The sequence below is a fragment of the Lolium rigidum genome, chromosome 7 (genome assembly GCF_022539505.1).
Source record: "Lolium rigidum isolate FL_2022 chromosome 7, APGP_CSIRO_Lrig_0.1, whole genome shotgun sequence".
NCBI classification, from domain to species: domain Eukaryota; kingdom Viridiplantae; phylum Streptophyta; class Magnoliopsida; order Poales; family Poaceae; genus Lolium; species Lolium rigidum.
The window spans coordinates 329,520,425-329,536,960 of NC_061514.1; the positions used below are offsets into that span (position 1 = coordinate 329,520,425).

At 44.5% G+C, this 16,536-nt stretch overlaps 1 long non-coding RNA gene and 1 pseudogene across 1 annotated transcript; one reads left to right on the forward strand and one right to left on the reverse strand.

Moving 5' to 3' along the window:
* Positions 1-1,667: 1,667 nt before the first annotated feature.
* On the reverse strand, positions 1,668-7,293 carry LOC124673405 (annotated as a pseudogene).
* Positions 7,294-11,487: 4,194 nt separating this feature from the next.
* On the forward strand, positions 11,488-11,954 carry LOC124674426. Its single transcript, XR_006993005.1, has 2 exons — positions 11,488-11,574; positions 11,654-11,954. It is a non-coding gene; the product is annotated as an uncharacterized LOC124674426 (long non-coding RNA).
* The last annotated feature ends 4,582 nt before the right edge of the window (positions 11,955-16,536 follow it).

Consider the following 16,536-nt stretch of genomic DNA (forward strand, 5'->3'; position numbering starts at 1 on the left):
AACAAGCACAAGTATATAAACCTTAGATTCATGTTTCATTTATTTGACATGGTTCGCGGTTGCACTTTCTCGTCTTCTTTGTGTCTCCTGCTTCCTCGATAGTATAAGGGCATTATAATCTAGGAGCTTAAGAACTTGATCAAATGTTCTAGGCACCCAAACGAGAGCAAAAGTTAGCTTTTATTTCACCAATATGTACATCAAAAATCCCATGATGAGGAGCATACACCGGTACTTATTGATGTTTATCTCGCTGATACCGCGGGCACACAATCGGAAAATGGTTCTTTGATGAGTTTTTTCTAGGCCGAGTACAATATTTTGTGATACTCAATAGAGGCCATACACGATAAAGGCAGAAACGATACTCGCTAAAGGAAAAAAAAACATTCGGCAAAGACTGCCTTTGCCGAGGGCTAATTCAACAGTTGGGAAAGATAGTCTTTGACAAGTTCCAAAATTTGACACTCGGCAAATACATGCAACAAGTGACCATTGTCCCCTTCATTTGATGGCAACTTTGACAGTGTCATCCTTTTCTAAGTGCCAACTAATGGATGCCTAGTTTCCTCATATTAACACTCAACAAAGAGTTGATTTGTCTACTGCAAGGACATTAGGTTTCGGCCTTTAATTATTTTTTCCTCCCACTCATGCAGCACCACATGAAACCAACGCCGGATCTGTGATAAAATAACATCTTGTGGACCTAAAAAGGATATTTTTGCAAAACACAAGCGAAAGTTAACACTTAGCTCATATCTGGCCCGAGGAGGAGGCCGCGGAGACGCAGGTTGGCCCTTCGGTCATCCACGTCTTGTCGGCCTCCTCCTCTTCGTTGTACCCCGACATCTGGAATAGCTTCAACGGCGATGAGGATACAGCTGCAAACTAGGTAGTGGCGGAGTTATTCTGAATAATCTATCTAGTGTTAATGTTTATGAATATTTATAGTGTCAGAGTTACCAATGTTTAATCGATGTTCTATCAATGTTTAGGTAAATGTTAAAGTTTAAATCGATCAAATCACTGTTCATAGTGTTGAATTTGAAGTGTTCAAATGCTTCCTCTTTCAATAAAATGCATCATCTTGTAATCCACTCGTGTCCTAAAATACATCGTCTTGTAAACCATACCTTACAGAGGTGATGTAAAAAACACGTTCTGGTGATGTAAGATTCATATGGCATCCCTTTTTAATGCCCTATTTTACATCATCTGCTGAAAATGCTTTAAGAGATGACGTGCTTTTTCTACCATTGTACATGCTATTTAAAAGTGTAACCACTTCACTGTCCACCATATGTGTTTTGGTTCTCGCTTCTCACTGGCACTTGGGGTTGATTGCAATATTGACCATAGAAGAAGTAGTTCCTCTGTTTCCGTCGCAGAATTATCTAGATTGGTATGATGATAGTACCATCACTCGAAGTATGATTGAGACAAAGGTAAGATATTAATCCTCCATGCCTTCGCACGAGAATTCGTTACACATTATACACATGAGGACGCACGAGTGCAAGTATGCACGGGTACAGTATAATACAACCACCACACATTCACATGGTACGTACGTATACAAGTATGCTGGTGCTGGTACGTACTGGCCGCCGAGGACCTTATTTTCTTCATGATGAATAGCACCAGCTGCGTTGGCGACGCCGAAATTACGAGTTCACCTTGGAGCAGCTGAGCCTGATCTGGCCCTGCGTCCCCGTCTTCGGCGCGATGTTGCCCATGTTCACCATGGCCGTGGCGAAGGCGCTCCCGAACGCCGCCGGGTTTGACGCGAAGCTCCTGACGGTGTTGTCGGTGCTGCCGCCGTTGAACAGCACCTGGTCGGAGTGAAGGAGCCCCTTCTGGGACAGGAGGTTGCTGTAGTAGGCGTTGTCGAACGCGTTGGGGCTAGTCCTGTCCAGCGGCGCCAGGCTGCTGTCGCCGGAGCCGGTGGCCTGCGGGCAGTTTGCCTTGAGCGACGTTGCAAAGGCCGTGTCGATGTTGGTATCGTTGTAGATCCTGTCCCGGAAGTTCTTGCACTGCGACTGGCCGATAGTGTGGGCACCTGAAGTGCAGATCAATTACTCAGAAGCTGGAATGTCGATCGTGTCTTTGTCGAGGGAAAAGAAATGGTGTGTAGTGTACCTGAGAGAGCGACCATGTCTGTTACGCTTAGGCCCTTGTTGCTGAACTTGGTGGTGAGGTCCTGGAGATCGGAGGAAGGAGGAGGCAGGTCGTTTTCTGCATTTGTCTTGCTTGCGGTGGTGGAGTCCCTCCTCCCCAGAGGAACTGTCCAAAAGGGCCCTCCAAGCTGAGCGCATGGCATGCACAGAAATTAGTTCCAAATCACAAGCGCGAGAAATGAAGCCATTGGATCGACCGCATGCCCGCGAGCTTACCGCAAAGACGGAGTCACGGGCTGCGACGGCGAGGATGTCGGCGCAGGAGACGGTCTGCTTGCACACCGCCTCCACCTGAGTCTTGGCGTTGTCGATGACGTTCATGCCTCGAATAGAACCGGCGTTCGGAGCTGCCCCCTGCTCGCCGACGAAGCTCCCGGTGTCCGCCAACAGGACAGACCCGTCACAGCCCTGGTAAGAAGTTCATAAATCAAAACCTAACCATGGCTCAGCTGTGTGCACATATATACAAGCTGTTCTTTTACAGTGTGAGTGTGTATGCAATATTGCATATGATCAGTTCGATCGAGCCTTAAGATAACGATTAGGCGAAAGCATGCACGCCAGTGACATATAATATGTGCACCATCAGCTGGATACACATTACATGTTTCACGTGTGGTTTGTGCTAATGCAGGCAATTTGATCCATGTATCCATTATTTCATTGGCATCTGACCTGAATGGAACGTTAGCATCTTTTCTCCTTCAAAACCTCAGTCGATTCTCAATAGTCCATAGAGTCCCATAACTAGGTAGTACCTATAGACCGCGTACGCTCCTAGGGGAGTAGGGGGGCAGCGTGGGCGAAACCCTGGTCGCCGCGCCTCTGTCCTCCTCTCCCCGTAAATCCTGCCGCCGGATGAAGTGGCAGGCCTCTCGTCCACAGGGAAAAAAATCATCGAAATTTCGACCGAAATTTGCAAATTTGACGGATATCGACAATGGGCGAGAATATCTAATCTCGACCGAAAATATCGCATCAACTTGAATTCATCCGTGATATTGCAGTTCAATAAGAGATAGAGCATGTTTCCAGCATGTAATTTGTTGTACTACAGTGGTTGAAGGACTACCTATTGTAGGTAGGTTATTAGTTCGTTTCCTCACCACATCATTTTATTTTTCGAAAATAATTTGAATTGCAGACTTTGAATCTGCCCGAAATATTTGAAAATTTTGAACAAAACTTCATTAATTTCTCAAAATTTGTGAATCTCTGTGAGGTGCGAACAAATACAAAATCTAAATCTTAAACCCTGCTCGTCCCTCCCAATGTGGGACCTCTGGCCTAGTGTGATGTTCGTCCCTAGATGGTGTTGCGCTGGGTAGAGCTAGAAAACTGAGGGCATAGCCTGAAGAACTTTTTGTTAGTCGTTGCATGGTTGCGGTGGCTTGAATATTTAGGCATACCACTACATTGTGATAGGTTAAGAAGGTTACAACCTCTATTAGAGAGTATTTTGCATAGGGTCACTCGCTGGAGGGGGAACTTCTTGTCCTCTACTGCTAAGAGGATTCTTATCCAAGCATATCTAGCTAGTGTTCATATCTACTAGGAAGGTTGGCGTGGCGACACGCCGCTCCCGTGGTGTTGACTTCTTGGAGTATACAGCTAGTTTAGATCAATAAAAGAAGGTATGAAATAATCAATAATATAACATAGTATTATTTTTCTTGAATAAAAGATGAGATGAATAGTGGAGGTAGGGTGATGGTGAGGTGATAAATAAAGTAGGCGAGAAATAATTGAGTATGCTAAAAACTCTAGAATGTGAGCTCTGTAAAGAAATAAATTTTTTTACATCAAACAACTCTTGTTTGAATGTATAATTGCTAGGCTACTTTGGGATGTCCTATTTGAAGTTTTTGACAAACAATTCACAAACTTTGAATCTGTTGCATCTTAGTGGCTTCATGATAAAAGAGGTGTGTAGAATAATATGAATTATATAGTCTTTAACAAGGTTATTTGGATTAACACTAGAAAGGTTCTAGGTGTGGCGTATGATTTCAACCTATCAGAATCTGGAAGATCCCTACAATGAGCTGGAGGGTGCAAATTTAGCCACATTCATGAACCTGGTCATCTACAGGCTGAAAAAACCTCCAAGTCTTCCAGCAGGCTGACATGCACCGGATTCGAGTGAATTTTCACTTGGAAAACATCTGCTGAAGGTGTGGGACATTGGACATGGCGGCTATGAGACGTTCGAATACTTGAAGGCGCACCCTGAATACGACCCTCCGATCCATAGCTAAGCTGTCCGGTGATGAACTATTTGAAGCCTGGTGCGATAGAGCTTTTGAACGGTCCTAGTAGTGATTTAAAGATCGGCATCCGATCTGTTGTGGTCTAGTTCTATAATAGACTTTGGGCTGAGGACAAGGATTTTGTTACCGAGTGAAATACCACGGTTACTGGTACCCGTAATTCCTAGCCCCTCCAACAAATGAGTTTATTGTTCAAAACAATCACCGTGCATTCGAATTTGTTTTAAATTTGGATTGGTTGGTTAGTCTAGCATAAACCATATGTGTTCCTCCTCCGCTATAACTGTTAAAAGTATAAGCAAATTAATATATGATTTAACTTGAAAAAAATGATTGATAGATCATGACTAGAAACAACAAGCAAACTAATCACGTAGACTAGCAGAGTAGATGAACAAATCACATCTAGACAAGATAAACCGATCACATCTACTAGAAATACCAAAACTAGAAATTCTGGTGAAGACTAAAATAGAAATGGAAAAAACACATACAATGCAGCGTTGGCATTGGCACTGGCAGCGGCAACAACAATGGCAGCAACATCGGTGTTGTCGCCCATGTTAAGGTTGTTGAAGAGGTTATTGATGTCTAGGAAGAAATCGTCGTTCGGGAACTCGTCATCGGATGATGTTGTATTGCCAGTAATGGTGCACAAGCCCTCCCCAAAAACCTGATCGCCCTCACCCATACAGATCTACACGAGAGGAGGAGTTCTGGAGGCCTACTGTCCCGTCTGTCGGTGGACGCCAAAGGACGGGATGAGTAAGACGATTGCGGCGACACAAGGTTCTTGAAGGAGGTAGACGCATATGTGTCTCGTGTAGCATAGGGTTTTCGTTCGCGCTTATATAGTGTGGTTCAGGAAGGTCGTGGGCGCAACCCACATCCGAGTTGGCAGAACCACGATCCAGAAAAAGCATAACGAAATGGTTGCGTTAACGTGTCCGTCAATAACTCGTTACTAATAACATAATTAATTTCTTGAACATCATTAATGGCTCATAATTAATAACATGACATGATTATTTTCCCCAACAACAAAAATAAGTAATTAATTTCTTGAACATCGCTAATGGCTCATAATTTATAACATAACATGATTATTTTCCCGAACAATAAAAATATGTAATTAATTTTTTGAACATTGTTAATGGCTCATAATTAATAATATTATTATTTTCCCAAATTGCAAAAATAAGCTCGGCTCAGGGAGATTCCCGCATTCTGTGACGTATCGTGATGAAGCGAGCATTAGAGGAGGAGCGCGCGAGGGTTCTCTCTCTCTCTCTTCTCATGCACTTACAAAGACTAGAACATCACCCCTTATAAATCATTCCACATCTCCCTCAAGTAGTAATGTGAGACTAAACTTTAATCCCACCCCTTGCTATACATGAATGGGCCAAAGAGAATTTCAGAATTTTTCTTCAGTTATAGGCTAAGGTCCAAGGCCAAATTTCAATAATAACTCCATGTCCCAACTCATTTGTCCGAGATTTTGACTATTTCTCTCCTAGACAATACATAAAAAATGTGTAAACATTATCGAGTTCAAAATTTGCGTGTTGTTTGAGAATCTCGTCAGGTCCGGTTATCTCCGGTAACCAAGGTTACTGGAAATCTTGCCCCCTCCAAGATTTGCTGCTTCTTATCGGTACCCAAATCCTTGCTTGATGGCAGCTACCTTCGGTGACGAGGTAGTTTTAGTAGATACAATTCGTTTTACTTGCGTAACTACTTTTTATGCTCCAAAAGGTTCTGATGGTTGCTTTTCGAAGTGAATGGAGCTAGAGAGAGATATCTTTTCTTGTAAGAAAATCTTTTGGAGCGAATTCCCAGTGAAATAGTGCGCAAAGCTGAGCTGCAACGTGGTACAAAACTAATGGAGCCGGTCATGGTTGAAGTATTTTAGTTTCAATTAAAAGAAAATCAAGGCAACCCTTTCATGAAGAAAAAAAATGCATGTCGAGTTGTCGACCCATGATTTGAGATAAAGGGAAGCAATTGATTTTCTCCATGCCTTTGCACGAGAATTCATTACACGGTGATATTACACCACACGTTCGCACGCTACGTAGTAATAATAGTACTCGTGTTGCCTGGTATACTGGCTATCGAGGCCTTATTTAGTTCATCCCCAGCGGATAGAGTGACGATCGACTCCCAAACTAAGAGTTCACCTTGGAGCAGGTGAGCCTGATCTGGCCCTGCGTCCCCGTCTTGGGCGCGATGTTCCCCATGTTAACCATGGCCGTGGCGAAGGCGCTGCTGAACGCCGCTGCACTGGAGGCGAAGTTCCTGACGGTGTTGTCGATGCTCCCGCCGTTGAACAGCACCTGGTCCGAGTGCGAAGCCCCTTCACGGGACATCAGGTTGGTGTAGTAGGCGTTGTCGAAGGCGTTGGGCGTCGTCGTATCCAGCGGCGCCAGGCTGCCGTCGCCGGAGCCGGTTGGTCGCGGGCAGTTGGCCTTGAGCGACGTCGCAAACGTCGTGTCGATGTTGGTCTCGTTGTAGAGCCTGTCCCTGAAGTTGAGGCACTGCGCCTGCCCGATGGTGTGGGGCGCCTGCATGTTGCAGATAGCCTTCTTGTCAGAATATTCCTCGCAAGCCGTCCGCAGTTTCAGTTTTAGCTGAGAGAAATGAACGGTGTGGTACCTGAGAGCGCCACCATGTCTGTTACGCTGAGTTGCTTGTTGCCGAAAGCGGTGGTGAGATTCGTGAGGTCGAAGGAAGGAGGAGGCAGGTCGCGTTCTGCATTGGTCTTGCTTGCGGTGGTAGAGTCCCTCCTCCCTAGAAGAACCGTACGTCCATGTCGGCCCTCCGAGCTGGAGGCATGGCATTGCAGAGTTAACTCCAAGAAATAACATGCGACAAAATGGCACCGATCATGTAAACGATCACATGCGTGGCTGGTGAGAGCTAACTGTCGAGCTTACCGCGACTGAAACAGTGAAGCAACGAGAGAAAGACTGAAGCTTTCTCACGTTAACAAAACAGTCGTGGAAGTGCAGCTAGCCTGAGCAGCGACGCGCCAATGCATGCGCGCTCGCTGCACGCCAATCGCTATCGCGTCACGCTTATTGATGCTCTTATTTACTGCGCGCGCATGGGTGGATGCGCATGCATTTGTCTTGTTTGCTCATTATTTCCTCTTGCCAACAATTTCCTTTCATCGCAAAATTTTGGCTAGTAATAGCACTACTAGTCGCCTAGCCGGCACGGGCGGGCACAGCCTTTGAACAATGGCTTATTCAATGCTTACATAAGCAACTATTTTACAGCATGTGACTCTGTAGCATTCGATCGGACACGAGGCATCGGTGCAGCCATTCAGTTGATGCTAGCCAGCCTTCGATGTTCTTGTGTGCATAAAAGAATAGGTTTCTACATAAAGTAAACAAGCGCTGATAGCTATTTCATATAATTTGAAAATTTTGACAAAATTTTGGGTATTCACCTGCATACCCATGAATACACATGTGCCCGCCCATGCTAGCCGGGCCACCGTTTTGGCTAATTCGCAACATTTTGGCACCACCAAAACAAAGAGCACGCACGATCAAGTGTACGAGTACGTACATGCACGTACGTGTGATTAATTAATATTGCATCCATGGATCGATTTGATTTTGGCCCCAACACGCGCGCGCGTCCTGCGTTGACGTACGTACTATACACCTTTAATTCTTCCAATCCATCCAACAGAAAAAATAAACGAATACACAGCACGACAAAGAGCGAGATTTATAAGTACTGTACATCGGTTCGCTCGCCCGCATTGCTTACTTTCAAGCGTGAACGAGACTACTACTAGTACTTGAAATTAACAACTTCTCCTTTCGATGAGAAAAGGTAAAATTGTTTATACCGTGAGCTTTTTTGACCCTGGCTACGGCGGGCTTACGCCAGCCTGAACAATTTATAAAACAACCTCACAAGAGTGCACGTCACGAGTAGTACGACACAATTTTCTTGCTTACCCTCTTGTCTACAAAACGACATCCCAAACTTTGCTTAAATTTGATGATCGATCATGCAAATATTGGAAACAAGAGCTATAACATGAGTGGGACGATCAATCTATCCAACTTTGCCGAAACACAAAGACGCTCTCGCTATCCGCGTCGCCTCCCCCCGCAAGAAACTTGGCGTGCGTCGCCGACTTTCCACTCTCGGAGGAGCTCCTGCAAGGGGTGAGCGACTCCGGGTGGTGCTCCTAGGCATCGATGGTGTCTCTCGGTGCTCGCTAGCTAGGGAAGAATTAAGGAGACGACGGTGCCCGCTTGGCCCAGATCTAGGCCGGGCCGGCGGCTCTCCTACCATCGACATTATGGTGCCCCGGAGGTGAAGGTGGAGCAGCCACATTCACCGGGACGGCGGCGCTAACAATTGGCTTGCTACGGTGGGGCGACGGGGGCTTTGCGGACCTAATCTAGGCTCGGCCTAGCCCATCGGGGCATAATGTGCCCATACCGACGCGTCCGGTTGGCTACCGCGACGGTGGTGGAGGCAGTTCCCTCCCGTGCGACCGCGATGTTGCCGTCTCCATCTACTCGTTGTGCTCTCCTATTCCTCCTTCTAGGCCTCGTGACCGCATGGAGACGATCAGAGGTGGCGACAAGACCGTGGTGGCGCCGCATGATGGTGGGCGACAAGTTGGATGGACCGCTTCGAAGCGGGTGTGGTAGTGGTTTCTTGGGGGTTGGGAGAAATCCCCGTCGGCTCGATGCATGCTGGTGCTGCCGGTCTTTCCAGAAGGGCTTCAGGTGTACGGTGTACCCCTTCTTCACTCCCGGCCCATCGAGTACCGGGGGAAACCCTAGGACCAGTTCGAGCAACAATGATGTCATCGTCGCATTATTTCTTGAAATTGTTGCTTAGTACGCGGCGGTTCTAAAGTGCTAGACGGTGGTGGGACAAATACAGAGGATGCAACAGTGGCGGGTTGTTTTCGCCTCGTTAATCTACCGTTTTTGGCTTTGTTTTTTTTTCTTTTCTCTTTTTTTAAAATATATTTTAGCCTGGAATATAATATGGTTCTGCCCATCGATTATATCATGTGACTGCTATATTTACATATGAGGATGAAAAGGAGGAACTCTTCGTGCAGATATTGTCGTGAGACTATTATTCGTCTTGGGCGCCGCAAATATTTAACTCGGGCCACTCTCTTTTTCATTGAAAGGGGTAATCACGCCGGCAGAAGTCCAAGTGATTTTTACATTTCCAATGAAACTTTGGCGCTGCGTTAATTGTGAGTGAGGGAGACGCACAGTTTAGTACTAGTAGTGCGTTAGTTGTGAGTTCGCCTACCACACTGACACTGTCTTCCCCGGCACCGGCGCCGGCGCACCTCGCTCGCACAAAGATGCATCCACGCGCCTCCCCTGCAAAAGATTTATCGACGCGCCACCGCTAACCCTATTTGTGCCGGCGATGCACCAGCCGTGGGGTCCCTGCAAGCTATAGCCATCCCCGTTCCCCGGTCACCGGCCGCCTCCAAGGTCCACGCAGCCGACGACCTCTACTTCCTCGGTCAGTCCTCCTCCTCCTAATACGCTTCGTCTCCCTCCGCACAGTCAAAAAACAAACCCTAACCCCCAATTTTCTACTTTCTATCCCAGCTCCCCAAGACCGGCGGCTGCCTTGCCACTCCCTCAACCTCGCCGGCGGACAGAGGGAGACATTAGGACACATCCCCTCGTCTTCCACGCGAGGCACCTCCTTGGCCGCCATATCCGGCGCCATCCACCACGAGGCCGCTCCGTCCTGGCCGTCTCATCTCGCCGGAAAAAGGCCGCACCCGCCACAGCCGGTGAGCCATCTCTCACCCCTCTTCTTCTCCCTATTACTAGGCCAGACCAATTATTGCAGGACGTTGCCCTGAGTGTAATAAGAGAAACACCATCTTGCTCAGCTTCTACTGATATTTACGATTTGGATCCCGAGAGATCCTGTTTGTAGTTTTCTTAGCTTTAGTAGCTTGGTTCAGATTGGTTTCAGTGTAGTAGCTTATGCAATTTCCTTGCCCAAGGCCGCTGGACAATACTAATTCAGTTAAGCTCTGTTGAAACATGCATCCTATTATGATTCAGAACAGCTGCTGTGATTTACGATTTTGGCATGCCAAAATTCGATAGCAGGCAATAAGATCGTACATCCTATCCACTGGACGCTCTTTTCAATGATTGTTGCTTATTGATTTTAAAATCTATGGGCACGCATGGTACTACACCCATAGTTAGACTTTCTTGTCATGCCGATAGTTTGTCCGTTATGTATGTTCTTACCAAATTCCGATTTTCTTTGTCTGAATCAGTAGCTTTTTCTCTTGGTTCTTGTTGGTCATGGATAGGGAGAAATCATGGTCGCGGTCATGGACTTGGATCTCAACTGCTAGCCTCAAGCACAAATGTTCCGCCAAGAACAAACCTTCCATCTCTTCCGACCCATAATAATCTCTTCTTCTATTTCTACCAGCTGCTCATGTAATTCTTGGTTAAAAAGAAAAGACCCCCCCCCCCTCCCCGCCCCGCCCCCCCAGTAGAGTTCATTACTTCTGTAATTAACTTACTTTCTCATGTGGAAAAATGCATCTGGTTTGTGAATAATGACTATGTTAGCTTTGGTAAGTTAAAGAGCATTCCCTGACTAGTTATACCTTATGTTCATACAACTATAAATGTTTACTTCTGTTGATTTGGAGCTGCCGGTGCTGAAGGAAAACCGTTATGTCATGCAAAACTGATAAATTCAAAGTCAAGATCCCGCTTAATACTGATTTTAATAGAATGATCCATGTGATCAGAAGTCATTCTGTTTTATTAGCATTGAATCTGTAGTAATGAGTATTGATTAAACAATGTGTAGTGCGATGTAAACCACTGAATTTTGGCATCAAGCTAGCGCCATGATTTCCGTGGGAGTCTAATGAGAGCTTGAAGTGAATCTTTTTTGTATTTGGTTGCCTATTTGTAAATCATATTATTAGAATAGCTAGCTTACTAATGGGCTCATCTGCTTGTGTGTGTTTTGCAGGTCAATGATTTTATTCACATCCCATGGAGACGAAAACCAAATTCATCATGGTGTAATTGTGATGATCCAAATGAGTACTTCAGGTCTGTTTGTAGCCTTATTTTCTGGTTACGTACTGACAACATATTCGCATTTTCTCTAGTAAGTCCTATTTTGTTTCAGGATATGAGGGGTATAGCTCAGGACCACGTCCCTAGCAGCCACCACGCTGCTGATGTCATTGGAGAGGTCGCCGTTGTAGTCGTGCTGCTTGGCCATGGACAACCTCAAGCACGAGGTGACCAGGATGGACACACTCGCGCACATCACCTTCAAGTATGGAGTTGAGATAATTCTAATCCCTACACCCATGATGTTGTTGTCTGGTTGCTGCATCATTTTATTGCTCAATGCAAGGAACTATGTATGGAATACCAATTGTTCAGTCCAGCTGTCAGAAATTATGATATGGAGTGTCTCTTAAGGCTGTGTGGCTTAGTGCTCAAAGAGAGTACTTGTCTATGATAATATCTAAAATTAACCCATATTTTCCGTAGTATGAGACGTAGTGCTGGTATGGTCTTTATCAGGACCCACTCGAAAACACCACGGGAACTATGATGTTCATAGTCACAATGTCTTGTAATCATGCAATGTGATGCAAACCACTGGTTTTAGAGTGTCATGCTTTCTGGGGGAGTTCATGATACCAGTGGAATGGTCATGTTTTTCTGCATTTGGTCGCAGATTTGGAAATCGTATCGGTCAAGTTTGAACATTTGTGAGTTTGATTACCACTTTTTTCCGTGCGTAGATATTTGACATCAAGATGGAAAATAAGGTCCATGCCATCCTCTAAGGTTGAATGGCTTAAGTCAAACATCAAAAATATAAACATGCTCTGAACTCTTCTCTCTTGATATTGATGATGAAATGCTTCTGTGATACTCTGCTTGGTTTTGAGTGCTAGAACTTGTGTTTGGATATTATCAGTTGCGGCCTGCTATTAAATGTTTTGAGCCAAGATTGTGGTATGCAGGGGCGTAGCCAGGCCCCAGGCAACAAGGGCCTTGGCCTGGGGCGTGCTTGTTAAATTCTTTGTTAATTGTAGCAATATTTACACTGTTTGACACTGTTGAGTACTGTAGCAGCATAGTTGGCCCGGGGCGTGACTGCTGGCTGGCTACGCTACTGGTGGTATGGCATAGGATAAAAGGTTACTTTCTTGAAGTACTAAAGCACGCCATCTTGATGATGTACTAGAAGTCTAGCGTAATGCTAGTGTAAAACCTCTTTTGTTCTGTTGATATCTATTGGCTCTTTCGTCTGGAGATATTTAAACAACCCTTTGGTCCTCTGTTCTCCTTGGGTTCGGAGTATTTTTATATGTGTCCTTTTGCTTGACTCAGTAGCATAACATGTTTTTGAAGTCGCTTTATTGCTGGCTGTTTTGAGTGATATTTAGGGAATTATCATTCTGTGGTATCTCGACTTCCACATCTTGTATTGCTGTTTTGGATGTTAAGTTAAAACAAATCCATTGCTAGTGTCTTTCTTTGGCACCTTCTCTTGTTATTCTCATGAATCACTTCTTAGTTCTTGTATATCATCTCCTCATGCAGATGAAACATGAGTATTTTCTACTACAGACAAGGTCTCAGTAAGTATGCCTAAGATGTCTAGTTCACATATGTTAGTTTGTACGTGGAAGCTAAAATGCACTGAAAGAAGCCATTGCTGTGAACGGCATTTGAGTTAGCATATTCTGTTTATACATGTGTTGTCATGCTAAATCTGGTATTACGATGGCGGTTTGCTCTACGGCTATCTGATGGTTAGTGCGATTCAGTGGGATGCTGCTTAATTTGTAGATGATGCATGTCTACAGTCTCTGGTTTCTGTATGTCTCCTCACGTGCTTGCATGACCAATAGGTTTGTATTAAACTCGGATATGTGGCGTTAAATGTATTTATGCCTGCCAGTTCTATTAGTAGCCTGGAATAATTAATTGTTACTAGTCAGACATGTCTTGCTAGGAGTAGATTTACGTATTTTGTTTCTATGATCCAGTCCTGGAGAGGTGAATATTGATTCAATTTTTATGCTCAATTATAAGAAATGTAAATTTGATTGAGCACATGTTGTGGAAAACAATTTATTTGATACATAGCTTGGAATTCTATCTACCTTAAGGTAACCAAACTACCAATATTCTATTTTTTAAATTCTGAGATGACCTGTTTTGAATGCACATATATTGGTGCTCCTTAATACTGCTGAATATTTAGATTCTAGTGTCCAGCAAATATTCTTGCGACGTTTGATATTATACCATCTGATCACTTGTAACTAACAAACCTGCTAGTATAATTTTTGTCTCGTAATGCTATTAAATTGGTTTTCATGGCGTGGTTGTTGTATTATAGCATCATATATATATTTTTAGTATCTAATAAGCTTCCATGCCTGCTTGATTATTCTATAATAGCATATATATATATATATATATGACTGATTACATCTAACTAGTATTTAGAATCAATACCTTCTTTTTTTTTCCGAGAAAATGCAAAAAGCCTTTGCGTTTCATTTCATTGAAAAGAAGGAGGAGAACAAAGTTTTAAATGTTACAACCCACGGAAGGGGGAAGCACACATGGGTCTCAAGATACAAGAAACGGCTTAATGCACATCCCAGGTGCTCGGCAGAATGGCACGCAGGCCTAGCGCGCCGGCCCTGGCCCATAGGTTAGCCTCGTCCCGAATCTTCGCAGTGACGTCGTTGATGGAGGGTGCCGCACCATTGAAAACGCAGTCGTTTCGCTGTTTCCAGGGGATCAGCAGCGACATCGAGGCCATCCCTCTGCGCATGGCCTTGGGCGTCGCCTGCTTGGCCTGGTTCCACCAATAGATGAGTGTGTCGTCGTATTCAGGTGGCCTGCAGGTAGCGCGCAGCCGGGCGAGGATCTCGAACCAGACTTGTCTGGAGAAGCCGCAACCGATCATGAGGTGTTGCATCCTCCATTTTTCTTGCGCATTTGATTTCATCTATGTATCCCTCCCTTAACTAGTAATAAAATTATCTCAGCTCTCACCAAATTGCCATTTAGGTAAATATCTAAGTGCATTGTTCTTGTACTCATTTAACGTGTTCTCCTTGTAGACTAAAATTCGTGGATAAATTATAGAAATAGGTCGTTGTGCATCCTCCAATTCAAAGCTGGATGGACAAGTAATTTTAAATGTTGGTTTGTTTAGTAGCCTAAAGGTGTTCTCTCAGGTCTTTGTATGCTTAAGATTTTTTTATGTAGTACTTATTTCTGACATTGAATGAATATAATATCGATCAACCCTAGCTTGCTATCAAGCCAACTAAATTCCCAGTTTGTGACTTTTATGAAGTTCTTCTTTTGTATTAATCAGTACTTGGTTTCTAATGGTTGATATAATTTGGGAGATTCAGATTAGTTAAAAATAACCTCATGTGAATATGTCAAAGGTACTTCTATCTCTAGACAAGAAATCATGTGCAGATGGATCTGTTAATTTGAGGTGATTTTCAGTAGATAAATGATACTAGCTTTGTATTATCAATTATCTCCCATGTTTTCTGGGCACACGATTTCCCTTTTTTATGTCTGTACAACATAATTCCTCAATGTGCATAGCTTTGTCTACCCACTTTGGATGTTGTTTGTGCCTTTCTGTAATGTTCACTCTTGCCTCATGTTGTTATTCTGGTAGATTCCAAGGCATGTTCAGTCATGGTCGTGCATGCCATTGTTTGTTGTCTTACTTTGATCAGTACAAGTTAATGTGTGAACTAGAGGCCATTTGTATGGGCTGTAGCATCAATATTGATTAGTACACATATTAATCCCTTATATTTTGTCACTCAACACCTTTTGTTGATGTCATCTTCGTTGCATTTGAACACCAAGTTAAAAGTGTTAGAGTTAAGGAGTATTAGTATTGTTGTAAGTCTTTATGAGTCCGTATTTATCTAGGTTTACTATTCGTGTGTCTCAAGTCTTTTGCACTATATATTGTGGCTTTTGGCCCTCTGGTCATAGAAGTTGCTATTTGTCTACGTGCCCCGTTAGGGTTTCGCACGTCTCAACTGCCGCATCTGTCTACGTGCACCGCTGCCGATCTGTTTCTGGTGCCGATGGATCTGTGTGTGCTATGTCAGCTGCTGCTGTCCGTGCAGGCTGCACATTGCTACCCCAGATCGGTCTGCTTGGTGCTGGTCCGATCGATTATGAATATTGCTCCTTGTCCGCTGCTGCTCCTGCATGGAATCTTGACCAAAGACAACCATGCTGCTCTTGCCGTCATCCAATTCCCGATGCTAAGGACGTCGTCCTTCCGCCTGCCGCCGGATCTCCGGCCTCCGTGTGCGTGGATGTACCGCCTGCTGCTAGCCGGCCGCCCACCAGATCGTGGCCGCTCTCCTGATCGCGGCCGTCTGACCACATCGGCGTGCTGCTTGTGACAAGGCCGTGCACTTGATTTGCTGGGCGTTGACCTGCTCGTTGGTTACTTTAAGATTTCTGTGTGCTTCAGGTGTTGCTGGGCCGCTCGTTTTGGGCCATGCTTGGCTGCTGATCTGCACATGTTGTGCTGCTACATAATTGTTGGTTGGGCTGTTGCTACCGATTGGTGATTGTGTTAAGGAGTATTAGTATTGGTGTAGGTCTCTATGAGCCCGTATTTGTCTAGGTTTACTATTCTTGTGTCTCAAATCGTTTGTACTATATATTGTGGCTTTTAGCCCCTGGTAATACAAGTTGGTATTTGTCTAATAGACCCACTATTTTATATATTTTCGGATCGTATTACAGCTGCTGTAGTTTTTTAAGAATATGCATGTGTTAGTATTGAAGTTTTAAGTTTAAAGATATGTGCGTGAATGTCTGCCTCATTCTTTTAACAGTTTGTGGTAGTTTTAATATTGTGAAGTTGAATGGCTGCCCGGAGATGATATTATCTTTGAGTGAAAACAGTTCATTACCAAAGTTTGCATACCGAGGAGAATATTGTTGGTTCACTAGAAGTAAGCCCTA